This window comes from Balaenoptera acutorostrata, chromosome 1, assembly GCF_949987535.1.
Source record: "Balaenoptera acutorostrata chromosome 1, mBalAcu1.1, whole genome shotgun sequence".
NCBI classification, from domain to species: Eukaryota; Metazoa; Chordata; class Mammalia; order Artiodactyla; family Balaenopteridae; genus Balaenoptera; species Balaenoptera acutorostrata.
Window position 1 is genome coordinate 30,469,196 of NC_080064.1, and position 4,631 is coordinate 30,473,826.

Here is a 4,631-nt window from a genome sequence, read left to right on the forward strand (position 1 = left end):
ATACCTTTGTTCTAGCCCACCCTTCTCGCCCGCCCCCTCCTCGGCCTCTATTCCACAACACTCTCACCCTCTGGAGGTTCTCCCGGGTCTGCCTGCCCCAGGGGAGACAGGCTGCCTGTCCTGAGCCCCGAGCCCTGGCTCTGCGTCATCTCCATGCCAAGTCCACAGCCCATCTGGGCAGCTCAGAGCCTTGTTTGCTGATTCGCAAGTTCATAGTATGGGCCAGTGCTCCCCAGAGAGAAATACAAAACCATAATTGTCCCCTGATTGGCTTGTGTTCTTTGTGGAAAGAAACAATACACAGCCTTTGTGTTTAAAAAAAAAAAAAAATTACTGAAACAAAAAATTTCCAGTTCACACTCTTTTGAATTGAGAGAAATAAGTAAACACTATTTCCCAAATCTATGTTCACTGGGAAGCCTCCTTTTATTATATTTATGCAAAAACATGAGCCGAATATCATCCTACGCCACTATAAAACACATTCAATAATAAAATGCAAACGCTATTTGCAAAGAATTACAGAGGATCAAGCTCTGGCCGATTGCGAGGAGTAGTTTAAAATTAAGAGTTTTAAGCTTCACGTATCCCAATTTTATTTTGTAATAATCTGTGCCTTTAACTTACCCTGTTTATATTTGCTCCGAATAATGAAGCCAAAAATTCACTGCACATTGATTGTGAAAAGGGTAACTCATTATCTGCTTTTGCCCAGAAATAACAGAGGAAGAAAAGAAGGTGTTTGCTTGCACTCCCACAATTCTTTGGAAATATTTGCTTTCAGACATTTTGTGTTATTGTACAGTGTGCGTATTTCTGCATGGGAGCTTTGCAATTTTGAAAAGATACCAAGAGGAGCAGAAAAGGAGACTAAAGAAGTTTTGCTCATTCTTTAGCCCAGGTTAATGTGGAGCCTAATTTGCATACCCACCTGAGGGATTCTGGGACATTGCTGTGGCTCTCCTGGGAGTATTTACACGAAGGGTCTGCAAGGAGGATTTCGGGTGGTTGCTGGAGGGATCTCACACCCTATGCCATTAAAGGAATATGGAGAGCCAACCCGCAGCGCTAAAGAAGACACTCTGGGGAGGATGGCAATTGGAGGAAAGACACCCTAAGCCAAAGGAGTGGATGAGTATATGGCTCACTGTGCCAGTAAACAGGTAAGAGTCTCTTTAGTGCTGTCGAGAGCCTTGGTCACCCAGTAGGGAAGGACAGGACACCCTAGAAGTGCCAGGGTAGAGTCCAGCTCCTGTGGCTGCTGACCAGTCCCTAGGAACTGACCCCAAATCCACCCGAATTTTTACATAAACCCTCTGGAATTTATAGACCACAGAGGCTTGGGGGTCTTCTCCCTCTAAACTCCGGTACCCAGCAGGAGGATGGGCAAGGTCTAGGAACCAACATTGAAGCTTGGTCCATCCAGGGTTTCCATTCACAGCCTTACCACCACCCAGTCTCCATTTCCATTCCTCCATCTCTGCCTGCCCTTCTTTTTCTTCTTCCTTCATCCATCTTGCTCACTGTTCCTCTTCCCATTACTGCCAACAGTCACATTAAAATCTCTGACCTTTATGTAACATTTTTTGCTTTCTCCAGAGCACTTTTTGTACACAAATACTTCTTAAACTGGGGTGCATACGCCCTTGGGGGGCTGCCATCCATGGGCCAGAGAATTTGCAGAGCCATGTGACACACGTGGCCCATCTTGCTGGCATTAAAATTACCCAATGGTAAATAACTTAAAACACTGTCTTTGTGTTAAAAGAAACAACGTGGGTATATTATGGAGCAGAATGCAAAATGCACATAAAATTTTAAGCTACAGTAAGACTTCAGATAAATTGTGAGCTTGTGGCAGGCTGCTTTAAGCTACACCCTCAAACCCCCAGGGTACCTGTTTACTCTCTTTTGCCATTAGGTTTGGCTTTGGTGGAAAAGTTGGAGGAGCTCTGACTTACTTTATCACATGAAATCCTCACAACAGCCCTTTCAAAGCAAGGCAGTCTTAGAGATGGAGGAACGGGGACCAGGTATGCTGAGTAACTTGCCCCAAGTTACCCAGCAAGCAGGTGTCAGAGCCTAAACGTTGTCTAGGTATTCTAACTCCAAGTCCAGTATTGACTCCACACCGAGGTACTGCCAGGCACATTGAACCACTGGGGGCAACAGGCCCCGGAGACAGGTAGTGCTGGGCCCACAGCTAGGGAGGATCCTCTGCAAATTTATAGTCCTCCCCCATAACCCATGGCTTCAAAATTCATAGGCAAGCAGGTGCTCCAAGCCTGGGGAGCTAAGACGCATGTGGCTGCAATTCTGACATCACCCAGATAAGCCACTGTCAACTCTGGACCGCCAGCCTCAGAAGCTGAGGGCAGGGAGATTGGGAATTCTTGGTTGTTGAGATTGGCAGTTCTTCCTGGTAAGACTCAAAAGGCAAGGAGTTGACACATGGGGACCCAGGTGACCCTGCTCTCTTCCTCAGTGCTCAGGGCTATCAGGGCAGGTACTCGGCTGCCAAGCCACTGGGCCCAGCAGAACTGGAGTCAGCTGCCAAATGGTTGGCTGGAGCAGGATTTGAATCCAGGTCAGGCTGACTCCCATCCCCCAGCCCTTCCCACGCTGCCTGAGGTTATGAAAGGAGTTCCATCCCGGAGTCAGGATACCTGAGTTCTAGCCCAGCTTCTCCAAAAGGAGCTGTATGACTTGGGCCAGTGCCTTCCGAGTCTAGTACAGCGGGAAACACTCTAGCACCCAGGGGTTCTAGAGCCAGAGCCACCTGGGTTCAAATCCCAGTTTTTCCACTCACTAGCTGTATGGTCTCAGGCAAGCTTTCACGTGCCTGTGCCTCAGTCTCCATACCTGTAAATGGGGACACGATTGGTGCCCAGCTCACAGGATCGTCGTGAGGATTAAATATCATCCACACAAGGCACTCGGAAGAGAGCCCGGTATGGAGCCGTGCTCAATAAAGGTGAGAGTGAAGGGGGTCAAGTGGCAGCCCCAAGGACCCACACCCTCACAGCAGTAAGTCTGATTGACAGGTGGGATGGGAGCCGCTGTGTCGGACCTAAACAGCTGCCTCTCCCATTGTCCCCCAGCAGCTCAAGCCCCGAGTCCCGTGGCTGGTATTCATTCAACAACTTTTTACTAAGTATCTGTTGCAGGAAGGGGGACCCCTTCCAGGGCCTGAGAGTGGGCTCTTGTCTAACACTCGGAAATGAATTGTCCGAGGAGACATGTGCTGACAAAGCAGGAGACTTTATTGGGAGGGGGCGCCCAGGTGGAGAGCAGGAGGGTAAGGGAACCCAGGAGAACTGCTCTGCTACATGGCTCGCAGTCTCGGGTTTTATGGTGATGGGATTAGTTTCTGGGTTGTCTCTGGCCAATCATTCTGACTCAAGGTCCTTCCTGGTGGTGCACACATCGCTCAGCCAAGATGGATTCCAGCGAGGAGGATTCTGGGAGAACATATGGACTGGTATCTCCTGTCTCCTTTTGACCTTTCCCGAATTCTTCTAGTTGGTGGTGACTTGTCAGTTCCGAGTTCCTTACCAGGACCTCCTGTTGTTACGATAACTCATGCAAGTGGCTACTATCTTGCCTGGCCAGGGCGGGTGGTTTCAGTCAGTGTTTCCCCTAACATATCTACCCTGGGCCAGGCATGGCTAGTGTATGGGGGACACAAAGGAGAGCAAAACCAGACGCAAACCCTGTGTGTCTAGAAGAGAGACAATTAACAGACCCACAAGGAAATGACAGCTAGTGGTAAATACTATGCGGGAAAATAACCCAGGGGGAGGGGATAGCGATGGGGAGGTGTTTTCAATGAGCTGTTTTGGGAAGCCCTCTCTGATAAACAAAGAAGTAGTAATCATTTATAAATAGTATTTAGCCGCCCTCAGCTTCAGAGCTCAGCCGATTTCCCAGCTGGGGGAATCGTTGGCGTGGTGGTAACCCGTGTGATCCCAGAGGCCCGCAAGGAAGACAGGGAGGGTTTGAGCATTGCAGTAGGGGACGCCCTGATATCGGTGGGATATCGATTTTGGGGAAGGTGCTGGCGGTGATGGTCCACGAGTACACTCAGGTTGAAGGTAAAAAGCTGGGATTGGGAGGCTGGATCCCGAGTACCGGCTGGGACACAGTACAAGGCCAATTGCAAGGTCCCATCTCTGAGGTGCGTCATCTGCAGGAACGCTTGAGACAAGAGGAGGTCTCAGATCACACACCGACAGAGCCAGCTTCAACAGTGAGAAAGTCATCTTAAAGTCAGCCTGCTCAGCTTTCCAAATTGTGAAATAATGGCCTGAATTTAAACTTTCCAAGATAAATTCAGTGGTTTTGTTTTTTACTAATAGAGGTAGACCTATTCTGTGTTGTGTTAGAATTTACCTGTAAGTTATTTTAGTATCAGGTACACAAATGTTACTGTATTTTACGTATGATAGGATTACAACTGCACACAATTCTAATCTAATTCTAATAAAAACACACTAGAGTCTTAAAAATATTGATAACATTTACAATATTATAATACTATAAACAATAATTATTAAGAAATAAAGAAGCAAGAAGATATAGGACTCTAAGAGAAGAACATTCCTGGCAGAGGAAACAGCACATGCAAAGGC

General features: G+C 47.7%; 1 pseudogene; it reads left to right on the forward strand.

Annotated features, from left to right (window-relative positions):
* Window positions 1-2,014: 2,014 nt before the first annotated feature.
* Window positions 2,015-4,302, forward strand: LOC103008850 (acylphosphatase-1-like; annotated as a pseudogene).
* The last annotated feature ends 329 nt before the right edge of the window (window positions 4,303-4,631 follow it).